Below are 18,495 nucleotides of genomic sequence, written 5' to 3'. Positions count from 1 at the left end.
AGGAGCCAATGGCTCCTGCAACCGGTTTGAACTGGACCATGCACAAAGACACCAAATGTGCCCCCAGTGCAGACATCAAAGCACTCTGAGTGCACCCACCCAGCCCTAATACACTAAAGCCTGTCTGGGAGGTGGTTACACCTCCCTGTGACAGGAAGCCTATTGTCAAGCCTTCGCTGCCCGAGCACCCCTCAGCAGCAGGAGAGCAGACTCGTGTCTGTGGATGGCAGCATCCATTTTGTGATGCCCATGTTGAGAAAGCTGGTACTGGGTAGACTGGTGCGCCACATTAGTGGTTCTACAAGTGAGGAATCCTACCTCCCACATCAGTTATTGGTGTGAAGGTATGATTCCAAGGTGTTTAACACCAAACACAAAATGTTTCTGTGCAGCTGTTTTAAAGTTAGCATTTACCGCGAAGTTATAATGCACTCAAGTATATATGGTTTGGCAGCATCACAAACAACCCCGGAAAATAGATTCCGAAGGCTGCAGAGGGGCTCTGCTCATGTAGGGGCACCCTCTCACAAAAAACTCAGCCCCCTGCCTTCAGGATTGATAAGGCCTGCCATAGGGGTGACTGATAGGTTTATATGTGCAGTGATATATGGTAGATATAGTGAACCTATATCTACGTAAGGGGTGCATGCACCACCGTACACAGGCTGCAGTAGCAGACCTGTGGTGTCAGTTTGAGTGGTCTCTTAGGGGTGGCAGAATACATGCTGCAGCCCCTGGGAGGCGCCTGGGGCACCTATGCCCTAGGTACATAGTATACCAAATACTTTGGGACTTAATAAGGGTAGAAATCAAACGAACATTGATGGCCAGGGGAACATACTATAGCACCAACTTGTGTAGTCTAAGTCTTCAAAAGGACACCAAAACTAGTTTACAGGCACATAAGCAATCACAGTATATACAACAAAAATGCCAAATACAAACACTTTGAACGAGAGGAAGTCTTAAAAATGTTTATTCTTTATTTCAAATGTATAAGCGAAAAGCAAATACAGCCAACACGTTTCACCCATGGCGGGCTTCTTCAGGGCATCCAGAAAGGAGAAATGCTCCTCTGGGGGTAAAAGTTCTATTTTCGTACAAGTTGCAGGGGCAGACGGACAACTCACTATAGATACCAGGAGAAGTCCTTAATGTGAACCAATCCAAATAAAAGCAAACTATTGATAGATTTATTCCCAATAAAGAACCTCACGATAATGCTGCAATAATGCACATTTTCAAATGGAGAGCCTGTTCTGGCTGAAGTACGGCCCAAACAGCATTAGAAGTGTGAAACTGCCCTCCACATCCTCTTTCCTCGGTCTGAACCATCTCCTCGGTATGCACCAGTCTCTTGTTGCAACCGCCATTAGTCTGTTTCTCACAGCCACGCTCCGCCCGAATCTCTCATTCCAACATTCACTCTCGCATCAGATACCACTTCTCAGTTGGACGCGCCAGGGACCCATGATAATGCGGTAGGAGCAGTCATAGAAATACCTGGGCAGCCCGATATGACAGTCAGTTTGGCGGCGGTTCTGCCATGGCTGGATTCAATAGGAAACTGGTCTCATGCCGCAGGGGCATCAGCTGTTGGGAGTGACGCAATGGAGCGAGCAAGAAAGTTGCTCTCGGAACTCGGAGATGCAAAGCCAAAGGAGGGGCCGGCATTACTGGCAGGAAGCCCACAGCAGGTGGCGGCTGCCCCAATCCCAGATGAGGCAACCGTGGGGTCGCGGGAACAGATGTCAGGCCCCAGTAGCAGCAGCTTGCCTGGAACAAGCAACTGCGGGAAGGAGACAGAGCCACCGAAGAAAGCTGATGCAGCAGCACCAGCAGGTATAAAGCATATCTCACCTCTGGGAGTAGGGCAAATGCGCTCTGAAAGAGAGCGTTTGGGTCGGCATCTGTCTAAAGAGATGAAGGAGGGTATATGGAGGGGAGAGTACGTGAACATGTTTTTCCTTTTAATTGATGAAGCAGATAGGGAAGAAGCTAGGAAAAACAAAGAATGGACTCACCCTAGAGAATGGTCTACCATTCTACTCAAGTACAGGGTGGAAGAGAACCTGGCAAATTGGATACAGGGTTTCTCCACATACATGTCGGTGATGCTAGAGCGCTACCCTGAAGTAGGGTCAGAGATGGCAATTTACCAGAACAGGATCACCCTCGCTCATGCAGAGAAGGGAGGTGACGGTGGAAACACTATGATAAGGCATTTAGGCGGGCAAAGGCGGAGGATCAGACCGACATGTTCCTCCATTTGAAATACTTGGTGGTGGCTGCACAGGATACAGTGAAGGTGGCGGTCTCAGACACTGCCGTTTTCCGCCCTTTAAGGCAAGCCCCGCTGGGAACGCGGGGGTAGTACAGCAAGAGCAGGGGGCGGTGGCAAGAAAGGGGTTTGTTTCGATTTTAACAAACGTACCTGTTCCAGGGCCGCAGGCACGTGTAAGTTCAGGCACGCCTGTGGATATTGTGGTAACACCTCCCACCCCGAGTCCAAGTGCAACAAGAAGGCTAGAGAGAGAGGGGGCAAGAAACAAGAATAGTGAATCCGCACCTAGGGGCAGCTCTGTGAATGATGCCATTGCAGAATCTGACATCTAGTCCGCTTTTCACTTGCTACCAGTTCACCCCGCTGATTGTCACCTTCTAGGATTTCAGTTTGAGGGCAAGTACTATGTGGACAAGTGCATGCCAATGGGATGCTCAGTGTCCTGCGCCTATTTTGAAAAATTCAGTTCCTTCTTAGAATGGGCATTCAGGGACAAGTCCGGACATCAATCGGTCCTTCATTACCTGGATGATTTTCTTTTCCTGGGGGCACCAGACACAGGGGAATGCAGGTCAGCCCTGCAGCAATTTTGCAATCTCATGCAGGAGTTTGGCGTCCAATTGGCACCTGATAAAAACAGTGGGCCCAACAACCCTCATTGAATTTCTCGGGATCGAGTTAGACTCTGTGGAGGGGGTGCCATGTCTGGTCTCAAAGAGAAACACCACCACACTAGGTTAACCAAGGAGGTCAGGCAGGACATGCAGATATGGAAGTCTTTCCTGCAGGATTTTAATGGCAAAGTGGTGTGACCTAGCCCGCCCATGTCCAGCCCCGAACTAGGTCTTATGACCGACGCAACAGGCAGCGAGGGGTTTGGAGCCATTCTAGGGCACAATTGGGTAGCAGAACATTGGCCGGTTTGGTGGAAACATTCGGGGCTCACCAGCAACATCACTTTCCTAGAACTCTTCCTGATCCTGGTAGCGTTGGTGGTTTGGGTGGACGCATTGAGAGACCAGAATGTCATATTTTGGTCTGACAACATGGGAGTGGTAGAATGCATAAACAGTCAGTCAGCGAAATGTGGAATGTTGCTACGCCTACTGAAGGAAATAGTGTTGCAGTGCATGAGGTTAAATGTTGTCTTCCGAGCAAAACACGTCCCAGGGGTTTTGAACCATGCAGCTGACGCATTGTCTCGTTTTAAAATGTAGGCTTTCAGGGCACACATCCCAGAGGCAGCGCTCCACCCGACACTTTTCCCAGAACGACTCTGGCAACTTGGTGCCACAGAGTACTGCACCTCGTGGCTGCAGGCCTAGCGCCTAGGACAAGGAGCGCATATGAAGGGGCGTTTGGTGAATTTTGTCTTTTCCTAAGGGATCAGTGGGGCGCCAAATGGCTAGATCATGACTCAGTGGTAGCGTATCTTGCATTCATGTGGGAACAGGGACGCACAGTAGCAGCTGCAAGGAGACACATTGCAGCAATTGCTTATTTTGCTAAGTTGCGCTGAGAGGGTGACCCCACGAAACGCTTTGTGGTACAGCAGGTCTTGAAAGGGTGGCAATGCCTGTGGAGGGCGGAACCTGATGTAAGGAGACCGGTGGGCCTGGACATACTGGGAAAGTTGGTAATGGCTTTACCACGGGTCTGTACTACACTTAGCGAGGCAGTCCTTTTTCAGGCAGCTTTTTGCTTAGCATTCTACGGAGCTTTCAGGGTAGGTGAGCTAGTCGCAAGGAATAAGCAGGATTGGCTGGGAGGGATCCAAGCGGGGCACGTAAAATTGGTAGAAGACTCTGTTTTGATTTCCATACCAAAATCCAAAACCGATCAGGAGGGTATGGGGGACTCTGTAGTCTTGCACAGGGCAGGGAACACGGCATGTTGCCCGGTCACCAGGCTAGAGGCGTTCATGGCCCAAAGGGTGCCAATGTTAGAGGGACCACTGTTCATACACAAGGATAAGACCCCCCTCACAGTTTTCGAGTTCAGGAGAGTGATGATTAAAGCACTTGAGGAGGCAGGTTTGGATCCCGCCAATTTTGGGACACACTCGTTCAGGATAAAAGCAGCCTCAGAGGCAACAGCAAAAGGCCTGGGACAGGAGCGTGTTAAGAAGATTGGCAGGTGGACGTCCAACTGCTACAAAAGATATGTGCGGCTGCACTTACTGTAGGATCAGGATGGCAATTTTCATTTAGGCGCACCAGCCCATACCCTATTCTTGTGACTCAAGTAATGGGGCAGTTTAGTTTCGTACTGGATGTTGCGTGGTGTATTTGCATGACAGGCCGCCGTGGCATTGCATTGACCCCCCTTTTTCTCTTTTCTGTGTTACTTGCAGTTTCTTCATCCTGTGACTCAGGAGGGAAACATGCGTCCTTACAATCGGTGGCCGTCCTCAGCGAAGCAATCAAAGAGGTGACGCAAGTTTACTCTTCGCACCAGAAGAACCAAGAAATCTGGGTTATAGGACATTCATATGTTCGCCGTCTGAAGTCTTTCTTTACAGGATCCATCAAAGATAAGGTGTGAAGACTAGGGTCAAAAATGTCATTTTTTGGGCAGGGGGTTGTGCGTGGGACAATTCAGAGAACTGGTGAACCGTGCTTTATGCGCAAGCTCAGGACCACCTGCTATCTGGATCCTGCACTTGGGGGGGCAATGACTTGGCAAGAATGGGTAGGAGGCAATTGACTGAAGAGTTACTCAAGGAAGTGGGGTGGCTAGCGAAACAGTGTCCTCACTCCATAATAGCGTGGTCCCACATGATACCGAGGTTCCAATGGCGGGGGGGCGAATCAGTCAGAGCGTTGAATCACGCGGTAAAGCGGCTCAACAACAATTCGACAAGTTGTTTAGGACCCCTAGGTTAAAAACAATATCACACAGATACATCAAGGGAGAACAGTTTTTTCTTCAGGACGGGGTGCATCTTTCACATAAAGGGAATCATGCATTTATGGATGACATCATAGCCTGGCTTAGGGAGTTGAGACAGTGTTCAGGACCTTCCTAGTTGCAGGAGGGGGGGGGCAGATAGTCGGTCAACTATGCTGGCCTGTGGCGGTAAGGTCAACACTGGTAAGCATAGTCTGTGGTCTTAGCGGTCAGTACCATGTAACTTCGGGGGTAGTGACAGCCGGTAAGTAGGCTGTCGGGGTATGGGGAGTCATCTTCCCAGTGGGCCTGGGGCCACCCCCGTACGCGCATGCGCAGCAGTCTGCACCCCTTTTATGGAGTTCAAGGACCGGGCGTAGGGGGGGCCCGGGGGAAAAAGATCCGTCCGATAAGCTGGACCCCTTGCGCAAACTTGCTCCAGGAGTAATAGTGGCAGTACCCTTAAGACTGAAGGAGGGAGGGGAGAGAAGCTTGCCAGACGTTGACTTTGCCATCAGGCTCAAAGGGACACGCAGAAAGTCATATCGTCCATTGTTAGATTTATGGTAGGAGTGCCTTCTGTATTAGCATGTGTTAAGGTTAGCTCTTTCAACAACATGTGTCTATCAATGTAAACTGTACTTTCTGCTTTTAATTTTTTCTGTAAGAAATGGTTTGAAATATTTGTTTGTACTGTTAATAAATACGGCCGGGGGGGTCACTCCCCCCTAATCCAAATAGATTTCAAATCCTTAGTCTGGTTGTCCAATCCCTGGGGCAAAGAGAGGGAGGACCGGGGCGGGACTAATCTTGCACCAGGGGTCTTTTAAAGTATTGAGAGGGGCCATAGGGAGTACCCGACCATATTACCCGTTTGTGCTGTTGTGTGTTTACACAGGCGCTGTTCAGCGCGGCGACTCTGTGATAGGAATGTGGACATGGTGATATAGCGCGCAGGTCACCCGGGTCTCCAGTTTACCAATTTCCACGCACTGGGCCCTGGCGTGCATACAATGACTGAGTTTGCGTAAACCGGGTGAGTCTTACACACTACTATGAGTAACTCAGGGGGTGACTCTTTCACCACTATTATTCATGTACCTGACTTACCACAGGCACATTTCTCCTGATGGATCAGGAGCTATCAGTGGACAGGTGATAAGATTCTTATAAATACCTTATATATTCAGTACATTTACAAACACTTGTGATATATAATGACCACAGACACCTGGGGGGTTTTCAAAGCTTTATATTGAGTAAGTTTAGAATGAATATGCCATGAGTATGAGGCAAATACAGATTAGTACATCAATAATCAAGATTGAAATCACCATGTAACTATGGATGAGGGCAAGTACCATAGAGTACAAGGGAACACTACAGGGTATGAGTACTAGGGAACATGCTAGTCAGTACGAGTTTAAACTAAGGCAGGGTAAGTGAGTAGGGCCTGAATGTGCATTAATAACCTTAAACTAATTCCTAATCTTATGCTATCTTTACTAAACCTTTTGGCAAACGTACTAAAGGAAAGGAAAAATGGAACAAGCTATATAAGCAGTCCGTTTCAATAATCCTATAGGTAGGGAAAGAAGTGGAACATCACTAATAAACAATTGCATAGCATTCACTTTTCAAAGATTATAGGGAATATATCACAGGCAAGAGTGCTTTATTAAGAAGAGGAAAGGCAAGAGTATAGTTTAGACGGACATCCACACATATATTTACCTAGGACTGAATGAGGACTAACCCTGGCCACGGGTCAGCTTTGGAATAGGCAGGGACAAGGACCCTCAAGAATTCGGAAATGCCAGTAGGCGAGCAGGTACAGCTCAGGGACAGTCAGGACAGGATACCCCTCAGGTTTTGGGTCAGGACTGGGCTCATCAAAGGGCATGACCAACACCTGCAGCTTCGGATGCAACGCCTGCGTTACTCCCTCTCTGCACGGAATCCGCCAGTAACCCCAATTGGGTTTTTGAATCCCCCAGCAAAGTGCTTCGCCAGCACTTAAGACTATTTCCACCCCTTGGAGTTTGTGGAAAATATAGACAGAGTGCTCCGCAGCGCTCTATATCAATCACCTATAGAATTCGTAGGGCCAGTGACAGGTCAGCTACTCGGACAAGTCGGACAACTTTCTCTAACTAAACTAGGCTAGTTATACTCCATTTGGACCCCCAGACCACCCACAAATGTTGCAAGTGACAAGGTCCCATCTTTCGATTGGTCAAGAGAGGTGGTTAGGTCATTGTCACCTCCTAAATTCTGCGTTCCCATGTTTTAATATTCAAATGACAGTACCCACCCCTTAAATTCCTGTTCCCAGGCATACGTGTAGAAGAGGACAATAAGGCATACAGTAGAAAGAAACAAATGTTGCATTTCAGGTGAAATTCAGCTTCTCCTCTCTGGGTTATGAGGCAGGTTCCCAGGAGCATCTCAGCTTCGGTAGCCAGCTGGCTGAGTTCCACAGATGCAAGGCCCGGTCCTCATGTCATGTGACCAGGTCCACACGGGCTTCTAAAATGGCGCAGCTCCCCAACTCCCAGGCCCCTAGAGACGCGGTACATGAAAAGTAAGCGAAAATAAATTAGAAACACAGAAAAAAATGTATACACTGTATACCATGAAAAGCTTCACTGCACCCCTTACTTTATAATATCTATAGCATTGAGGGTTAATGCGGGAAAGACAGATATGCAAAAGCAGCATGAGCTAGCAGAGAGCATGGTTAAAGACAAGCGGCCATATTTAGCAGTAATGCGCATGAGCGAAAACATCCCTCCAAATTGCGAGTGCGTCACATCACGTGGGTATGACCGACGCATGCGCAGACTGGATTTCTGCGAAGCGGCCATTCAGTAGTGCAAGCATCATTATGATTAACAAAACACAGATGCGAGCTTCTCTCGGGCACCCGCGTGTACTGAAAAAGGTGAGATTTAAGACGGACAGGATTGGTTAATGCTTATTAAAGGTTAGACGAGGTTCATGAATGAGAGCAAGTCGCTTTACGTGCGAATCCTTGCTCCATCAATCCCCTCTTTGATGATATATACTATCATCACTACAAATGGAAACAGATGCCAACTTCATTCTGGCATATCATTCATTTCAATTTCCACAAACTTGTTGTTGAGCTTTCTCCCTGCATCCTTATTAGGATGAAAGCTTTTAGCTCTCTTGTAAATTTCGGTCTTCAATTCTTCTAATTCTAGCTCATCAACATTACGCTTCACTCCTCTTTTGTTCACTGTATATTTCTTTTTGCATTTTTGACATTTGCAGCAGATAAATATAATCAGTACAACCACACCTATTCCAGCTATCGGCATCAGTATTTTCCATAGAAGGTTTTTACCCAAGTTAGAGAACCAACTACCTATTGAGGAGAGACCATCAGTCAGTCTCTTCCAGGCACTATCAACATCCAATGGTTTGAGTTATTTTTCCAAACTAGTTATGTTTCTCCATATTTCTTTATTTCAATGCTTTTATCAGGAATGTAAGTGCAACAATGTTGCGCCTTCAACATTCGGCAGACTCCGCCCTCTTTTGCCAATAGGGTGTCAAGAGCAAGGCGATTCTGTAAAACCATTGATCTGATCGCAACCATTTCAGTATTGACCAGCAGGAATCCGGCAGCAGTGTCAGTTGATAACCGATCCACTACTGTAGACAATTTGCAGATACGATGAGTATTCAGAACTACCCCCATTCCAGGCATCAGTGCACTAAATATATCACCTATAATTTCTCCTACACTCTCACGTCTACTACGCACTAAGCCATTAGTATCTTCATTGCTTCCAGCAGCATTGTTCACATGGTATATTTTCGGGAAAACAATGCCAAAATAGCAGCTTCCATACCAGTGATCCGGCAATTTGAAATAAGCCTTGTTTCCACATATATAATAAATTCCGGGAAACACAGGTTCTGACCCATTTTTTGAAACCCCAACCTCCAATTACCTTGTAATTATGTTCACACTCGCTGGAACCGATGAATACATTGTTATAATAACTAGTCTTCTCTCTATGCAGACAGAGTTTCCCTTTCCGTTCAAAATCCAGCAACAATGCAGGACTAGCTTCGCCTTCTGAGGTGCTTTCCATGTTTTCTGCCCATCTAGGGATTCTATCTTTCTCATCATTGGCCTTTTTCTGAAATTTCTCCCTCCTTCTTTCTGCCATTTTCAGGAACATCTTTTCCTGCTCTTGTAAGGAACAGGTCAGATTATTTTCTCTAGCTTCATTTAAGTCTATGTCACCTATGGTCAGGAAATATTCTCCCATATAACGGGTTACCTCGCTTCTAATATGTACAATGTTCAGATTTCCTCGAACAGGAAGTTCTGAAAAGATTACATCAGTGTTTGAGTAGTAGTACTGTAAAGTGCTTCTATAGAATAAGCTTGCTAATATACTACAGGAAATTCCGTAGGTCAGGGGTAAATGGTGATATGTCACGCTTTCAGCTACAGAAGTAGGTAGCTTCATACATACGTAACAATCTTCTATTTCCATAGCTTCTACATAGTGCACTAGAAGATTTGCGAAGACATTCAACTGTGTTCTGTTTTTCATTTTGTGAAAATGTAGTCCACCCTCATCTGATGCATCTAAGTCGGGTCGTTTTGGTTTTAGTACAGCAGAGTTGTCACGTCTTTCTACACTTCGTGGTGTTTCTTCAGTCTGTACAGCTTCGGTCTCTAGAGTCTCTGGGTTAGTGGGGTACAAGTTAGGATCTTTACTTATCATAAAAGGTATAAAAACGGTTAGTCCTATCCATATTATTATCAGTACGGCTATACTACAAAAACAGATTTTACAGCATGGATCTTCCATTTACATTCAAATCAGACATAGTGGCTTACAGGTGGTTCTCCAACCCCTCTTTGTTTCTTTACACCGAAGGTTCACTCATGTTTTCCTCAAGGAGGGTCTTCGTCAGAACTCCGATCAGCAATTGACTCTTCGCCACTTTTGCCACTGGTTTCAGCCTCATCAATTTCCTCCAATACCAAGTTAGTCCATTCAGGGCTCTGATACAGTTTGTTTTGTTTCTTTAATCGTGTACTCCGTCGATGTGACTGGTCTCGGGCTTCTTTTCTTTCACTGGCAGCCCTTTTTCGGTCTTCTAGTTTTTCTTCAACTGTCTTTATCCTTAGTCTCAGTCTTTTTATGTATCGGGGTTCATTCTTCTTCTTGGGCCTTTTGGTGGTCAAGGAAACTTGGCCTTCCTCGTGAACTCTCTTGTTCTCGCTTCGTTGTGGCACTATAGTTTCGGCAGTGTCTATTTCCCTTCCTGTCTGACTAGTTCCAGGTGTTTCATTAGCCTCTTCAGCCTGGTTTCTAAGCTGGCCTTGTTCAGGTTTAATTTGTATTTGATTTCTATTTTCAGGCAGTTGTGATTCTGTTTCCTGAACGCGTTCGTCTATTTCTATCTGTTCCTGTTCATGCACTTCGACCCCTTGATTTTCTTCCGCATGAACCTCAGCTTTAATCACTATCTGTCCCTTTCCAGTTTCTGGAGTTTCAGGAGGAGTGTCGATGACTTGGTCTGTCCCTACTTAGCCTATTTCCTGACCAGGTTTGTTGTGAGTCTCGGTGACCTGACCTTCGTCCTCTAATTCTGTCTCACCTTCACTATCCCACTCGCTATCTAGGTAAGAATATTTCCGGTTTCTTATTGGATCAAGAACTTGGTCGTCGGCAGGGAACCACTCGACGTCCTGACTTGAGCTCGGTAGTTCGATGTCAGCGAGATCTGGACCCTCTTCTGGAGCCTCCTCAGCTGTGCTACCATCAGCTTCAGTCGCGTTTTCTCCTGTCACTGGCTTCGTGTGACTGGCATGGATCCACTTTGGTACACCCGCACACTTCACAGCAGTTGTGGTTACAAGGATCACTTGCCTCGGCTTTCCCCACTTTGGTTTAAGGCAACTCTTCCGGGTGTGTTTCTTTAACACCACCCAATCACCTGGTCTCAGTTTATGTGCTGGAGTTGTAGGCCATTCGACAGCAGTCTCTCCAATCTGGTGAGAGATAGAACGCACTTGGTCACCCAGCTGCCTGCAGTATTCTAGCACTAAATAATCAGAAATACTTAGCAGTTTGTGTCCAGGTACCCATGCCTGCTGCATTACTCTTCCCATTAGTACTTCATGGGGACTTAGGCCTGTTTTTCGGTTCGGAACACTTCTCAAACTCATCAGCACAAGGGGCAAAGCTTCTATCCGGTTCATTTTGGTAGAATCACACACTTTCGCCAGCCTGGACTTGATGGTGCCATTCACTTGTTCAACTATTCCAGAAGCCTCTGGATGACATGCACAGTGCAGTTTCTGTTCGATCTTAAATGCTGTACAGAGTTCTTTTAGGATTTAGTTGGAAAAATGCCCATCTCTGTCTGTTTCAATCGTCTCTGGAATTCCGAATCTAGGTATCAGCTCTCTAAGTAATAATTTGGCTACAGTTATGGCATCATTTTTCTTTGCTGGGTAGGCCTCCACCCATCTAGAAAACAGGCAAATTATGACTAGGACATATCTGTATCCTTTGCACATGGGCAATTGGATAAAGTCCGCCTGCAACCTGACAAAGGGACCCTCTGCCTTCCCAATCGTACTTTGTTCCACTACTGTCTTTTTTCCTGCGTTGAATTGTTGGCACACTAAACACCTCTGGCAAAGTTTTTCCGCTATGTTCCTGAACTTTGAGTTACGGAATACCTTGTCAAACATACGGCACATGGCATCTCTCCCAATATGTGTGTCCTCATGTATGATCCTAGCCATTGGGGCTACCAGACTGTCTGGTAATACAGGCACACCAGTTTTGTAAACCATAACACCATCCTCGTCTCTGGGTTTACATTCATCCCTTTCCCACCTGTCTTTTTCTTCCCTGTCTGTTGCCTGTTGTATGTCTCTCAACTCCTCCCATGTAGAAACACTTTCAAACACCATAAGTTGGCAGCTGCTTCCACCTCCCCATAATTTGATTTGGAGGGACATTTTGTATCGGGCACAGTATTGGGCGATTTGGTCAGCGTACCGGTTTCCGGCAGTTACATCATCATTTCCAGACCTGTGAGCCGCACACTTGACCACAGCCAATTCTTGGGGCAATTGGATTGCTTCCAGTAAGTTCTGTACCACCTTTCCATTTCTGATAGGGGTACCTGAGGAAGTCATGAATTCTCTTTGTAACCATAGTTGGCCGAAGTCATGAACAACCCCATAACAGTACTGGCTGTTAGTATAAACAGTTACCCTTTTGTTTTTCCCCAGTTTACAAGCTCTTGTCAATGCGATTAACTCTGCTACTTGTGCAGATTTTATGTCGCACAGGTAAGATGCTTCCAGGATTGTCTCCAATGTAACTACAGCATAGGCAGCACTCAGACCTCCATCCTCATGTCTTAAACATGAGCCATCCACAAACATCATAAGATCCTCATCAAGTAAGGCTATTTCTTTGATATCAGGACGTGGCTTAGTGCTAAATTCAGTTAGGTCCATGCAGTTATGCTCAACTTCACCTTCTTCTTCTATATCCAGGGGAATGGGCAACAGGGTTGCAGGGTTCAGAACATTACACCGGGAGATGATTACATTCTCAGCACCTATAAGAATTCTCTCGTACTTAGTCAGCCGACTAGGGGTGAGATACTGAGTCTTGGTTCGGGTCAGTAAGATCACAACTGAATGCGGAACATATACAGTGACAGGATGTCCCATAACAATGTTTTCACTCTGTTCTAGACTTGCACAAGTAGCAGCTACTGCTTTCAGGCATCCGGGTAATCCAGCAGCCACTGGATCTAGAGTAGCCGAAAAGTAGGCCACGGGACGCCTAGTCAGTCCATGTTCCTGTGTTAGGACTGAGAGCGCACAATTGTCTCTTGTATCACAGAACAGTTCGAAGTTCTTGGAATAGTCAGGCATTCCTAAGGCTGGTGCTGAGCACAGGCAATTTCGCAATTTTACCCAAGCGGTCATGCTTTCATCGTCCCAACTAACTGGGTCTTCCACTCCCTTCTTGGTCATCTTTATTAATGACTTGGCTAGAGCTGCGAATCCCACAATCCATTGCCTGCAGTACCCTACCACTCCCAGGAACATTCTTACTTCTTTCTGGGTTCTGGGTAGTTCCATCTCTCGAATTATTCTGATCCTTTCTGTAGTAACTTTCCGAATCCCTTTTTCTATCTGGTGCCCCAGATATTTCACTGAGTTCTTACAGAACTGTAATTTATCTGGTGATACTTTATGTCCTCCCTTTCCTAGGTGATTCAACAAGGCAATGGTATCGGTGACACAGTCGGTTTTACTTTTGGACGCCAACAGAAGGTCATCTATGTACTGTACCAAAACAGACTCCTTTGGCAGTACTAAAGATTCAAGGCATCTTTTTAAGATCTGGTTGAAAATCGAAGGACTTTCAGTGTACCCTTAGGGGACACGATTCCAGACATAGACATGGCTGTCAAATTCAAAACTAAAAAGAAATTTGCTTTCGGGATGCAATGGGATGGAAAAGAATGCATGACACAAGTCAATGACAGTGAACCATTCCGCATTCCAAGGAATCTGATACAGTATCACTGCGGGGTTGGGCACAATGGGACAGCAAGGTACAACAATTTGGTTTACCTTGCGCAGGTCCTGCACTACCCGGTACTTTCCGCTAGGCTTTTTAATTCCAATTATGGGCGAATTACAGGGACTGCTCATCACTTCCTGTATGATGTTGGCTTCGAGCAATCGGTTTACTTCAATTGCGACTCCAGCCTTTACTTCTGCACTCATTTTGTACTGTCTGGTTCTTGGGTAAACAGCATTTGTTTTTATTGCTATTTTAACTGGGTCTACATTTGCCATTAAGCCTACATCTCTTCCAGTGAAATCCCACACTTCAGGTACCACTTTTAGCTGTAGTTCTTCAGGTAAGTCTTTAATAGACAGGAGTTTAATTTCTGTGTCAGGTCTTAGTAACATCAATTTATACAGGCCATCTTCATCTGGAGTCTGAATTTCGACGCCGTTTGGTGTGCAAAAGATGGTACAATTCATTTTGCACAACAAATCTCGTCCTAGCAGGTTTACGGGACTGGAGTCACAGACCACAAATCTGTGCATTTCTTTGAAATTCCCAATGGAAATCTCCATTGGTTCAGTTACCGGAGTACTGATTATCTGATTGGAAACACCTACTACTTGGATGGCTTCTCCCGAGAGGGGTAGGTTAGGTACATCCACGGTTCTTACAGTGGAACGGGTAGCACCAGTGTCCAACAAAAAGGTGACGTCTTTTCCTTCAACCTTTCCTTCTATGTATGGTCCAGTCTGGTCTACCGGTAAGGAGGCGCCAAGTACGCACTCCTTGTCCTCCCCCCTCAGGCCCCGTCAGAATTGATCATCACAGAGGAAGGAATCGTTTAACAAGAACTGTGAAGTTGCTGCATTTCTCTCATTCTCTCCTTCCCACACCTCGGCCCTTTCATTCTGCTGAGCCTGATTCTTATAATTTTGTCTAGGAGCGCGAGGCAACGGAGGCTGCTTTACCTGTGGTTGGTTCTTCCGTGTCCCCTCTTTCTGCACCTGTGGATTTAAACCATTTACGGGGGCATTACCAGCCTGCAAATGTGGACACTCGTCTCTCCAATGCCCTATCTGACCGCACCTGTGACAGGGAAATTTCTTCATAGCCTCTTCTCGACTCATTTTTACCCGGGGTTTCCCTCCTCCCCCAACAGTGTGATTCTGTGCGTTATTATTATTATTCAATTTACTTAACTGTTTTTCTTGCTGTTCAGCCAATTTCACTTGTGCCCACATAACCTTTTCTTTGAGGGCTTTCTTTTTGTTCTCTATCTCATCTTCGCAATACTTGGCATATTTCAGGACATCATCTATGGGCTTACCTTGCCAACTGATTTTATTATCTCTAATCCACTGAGATATTTCAGGTCTTAATCCTAGCACGAATCGGTAACTGAAATGGGTCATATCCTTCATGTCCACATTATCGATTCCACTGTAAGTTTTGAACACCTGCAGTAACCTTTCATAAAAGGAGTGGACGGTTTCATCGCGCTCTTGTGTAGTTCTATCTATTCGGGTCCAATCAGTTTCCTTTGCGGGCACCTTTTTCTTCAGGTATTGTATGACTTGATCATACTTCCTCATTACCCCGGGTGAGGGAGCTCCGGTTTTGGAGTCTCTCTCATATTCATCACTGGGCCAATCAATTTCAATTTTGCATTCGGTCCACAAATCTACAGGTACCACAATGTCGAAAAACCCATCCAGGTCTTTCAGAAGACATTTCTGAACCTTTATGAAACGTTCGACCTGTCTGTACCAGTCGACGGGTTTCTCCCGCAGTTTTGGGAAGTCATTAGTAAATGACACAATATCTTGTCTGGACCAAGGGACATGGACATATTTTCCCCCAGGTACTTCTCTCATGGGACATCATTTTTCTGCTGGCCCTACTTCTTTTGGTACGTATTCTGAAGCCGTGGGTTTAGTCCTACTATCTTCCTTTTTCTTTGCCCACCGGGTTTTCCATTTTTCTACATCTCCCCATTTCTGTAGGATTTTCAGTAATTCTTTTATTTGGGTTTGTTTTCCTGACACATTCATGTTCTCTAAGTCTTTGTCAGAAAAGTCCGCTCTGTAAGGTTTCTGAAGGACTTTGGAACGACTAACATCTATTCCCATGTCAGTGGCAGTGTCCATTAATCTCTCATGGAGCACTCTGGTGTTCCGGGTAAGGCTTTTAGTGATAAACAGCAACTCTTCCTCACTAAGGGTGTTCAATCTATCCAATCCCACATTACCGGCCATAAGTTCCTCGATCTCTATTCTTAGTCTATGGATCTCTAAAGGTTTGGGTTGAGGTGTGTCTTTTGGGGTGTTTCTTTCTAATTCTTTGGTCCATCTATCCAATTCTTCTGGAGTTACTACAGTGGCACTCCTGACCCCTGAAGTGGTTTCAATCAGGACCTCTTTTGCCCTAGCTTGACTCCTTGCCCTTGGCACACTTGTTCCAGGTTCCCTTATGGGCAGATCCATTAAAGAGATTACAGACTCACACTCACTTTCTTGATGTAAATGTGGGATACTTGTATAGCGCACAGTTACTCTACCCGAGTGTCCCGGCGCTGTAGACCGCTGGGGAACCCGTCCTGGTTTTCCCTGTGAGATGGTCCCTTTTCTGGGTATCTCCAGGGTGAAACCAGGCATCCCTGGCGTCTGTGGGGGGCCGTTGTACAGATGAGGCAAGCTAATGCCCAGAGTTGCCGAGTGTGCTCCCTGGTCGGAGTGGGCACCGATGCGAGAATTATCAGTCCGCTGATCCTGGTCCAAGACCCTGCCGCGTCGGGAATCGAACCCTGGTCCCGGGCCGTTCTCTGCACTCGGGTCTGCCGCCTCTAACCAGTGAGCCACACCTCCCTGATCATCGACTATGAGCGGCTCTTTTCTTGGGGGAGGTACAATTGGAGTAATAATAGGAATTCTTGGACTAGTCAGTCTATCCCCATAAAGAGGTATGGCTGGACCAATGGTTACCGGGATAGTCAGTGAATCCGGACTGGGATTTATCTGGGCTATGGTCTGAATTAAGTCATTTCGCTGTTTGTTCAGGGCTTCCCTTTCTCGCTCATGCAAAAACCTTCCTGAAGAATTGTCATGCATCACTTGGGGTACCAATGTAGGGTAAATACTTGGGGCTGTCGGAAGGACCAAACTTGGTCGGCCTTCCCCAAAAGGTTGGTAATTTGGGACCGCGGAACTAGGTCTGCAAAACCCATCACTATCACTGGCCTTACTTTCCGTACCCGTTACATCTGTCTCACTGGCCCTTCTACATCTAGGATATTTAGAAAACGGGTTTTGTGAACTCAAAGATTCTGACTCTGCAACATAGGGAGGTGGATTTTTCATCAATAAATCCTCTAGGTGTTCATCTTCTGAGTCCCCCATAGCCATGAGGTGTCGGTTTTTCTCCGTACACTTCCCTTTCCCCTCTTCGAGTACCCCAAACATTGGAAACAGTCCCTCAACCATCATATTCTGTCTCCACTGTTGCATCTTTTTCTCTTTAGTTTCTTTTTGGACCTTTGGATACCACTTACTCACTCCCTTATCCATTCGGGGTCTGTCTCGTTCTAGAGCTTCAATTTCCCACTCCTCTAATGCTTCGTATTGAGTTAATCTGGGTCGGGATGAAATTCATTCATTCGGGTTCTTAAGTTAAACAGGATCCTACCATTAAAGGTACCATCAAGGGGAAATGCTAAAACCCCATCATCTTCCGTGTACCTCACCCAATTCTCCAACCATACACAGGTATGATACCCTTTATCAAACATCATGAAGGAGGCGGGAGTATTTGGTGGTGGAATGATCACACCCTCCCTAGTTCGTATGGGCTTATCTTTCTTGAAATAGTTTTTAATCTTTTCGGCAAATGACAATTTTCTCTTTCCTCCGTACATATTGTAAGGTCTACCTCTTAGCATTTGCTCCTTATAAAAACCTAGATTCTGTGGATTAGGCAAGAATTCAGGATATCACATACACCTTTCCAGACTAGCTTCTAACTCGGCTTGATTAATTTTGTTTACTTTTGTGCTTCCAATGCTAGCGCGACTTCTATTTCGCAACAACCAATCAACACAGTAATAACAAAAACTCCTGTCCAATGGGTGCGCGGCCTTTCGCGCGACGAGGTCTCACGCTCCGGCACTCACCCCTCCCTTACAATTTCAGCTTCACTACACGCCCGCTGTCTTGACCAATACCAGCGCGGCACGGAGTGACGTCAGAGCAGCCTTCCGACTGACTCCCTCCTTCACAAGGTAACGGAAACTTTGAATTTTTCTTAAAGTGCAAGTGCTTATTTTAGTTAACAATATATAACGTTCGCCGCTGTGTCGGAGTGTCCTAAAAAGAAAGAAAGTTTTTCTCCCGCTACAAGCAAACCACTTCAGTCTGCTTTTCATTCACTTCGGATAGACTTCACTGCCTAACCTTTCACACGAGCAATATAGAACCTGTTATTCCTCTGACTTATCCACTTATTTCCGGGATATATACTAAGTCAGGCTTTCACCAGTGGACTACCTTGCTTACCATGCAAGCTTTGGAGACCTTATGACCCCTTCCTCCTGTGACCCTTACTAGGTGATATCACAAAGGAAGTTTTACACAATAGGACTCGTGGCTATCATTTATTCAACTACAAAAGATCCTAATTAGCGCTTCCAGTTCTACTTAACCATGCACTAATTTT

Source organism: Lissotriton vulgaris, chromosome 8 (assembly GCF_964263255.1).
Source record: "Lissotriton vulgaris chromosome 8, aLisVul1.2, whole genome shotgun sequence".
Classification (NCBI taxonomy): domain Eukaryota; kingdom Metazoa; phylum Chordata; class Amphibia; order Caudata; family Salamandridae; genus Lissotriton; species Lissotriton vulgaris.
Note: the sequence above shows the minus strand (reverse complement) of the source record.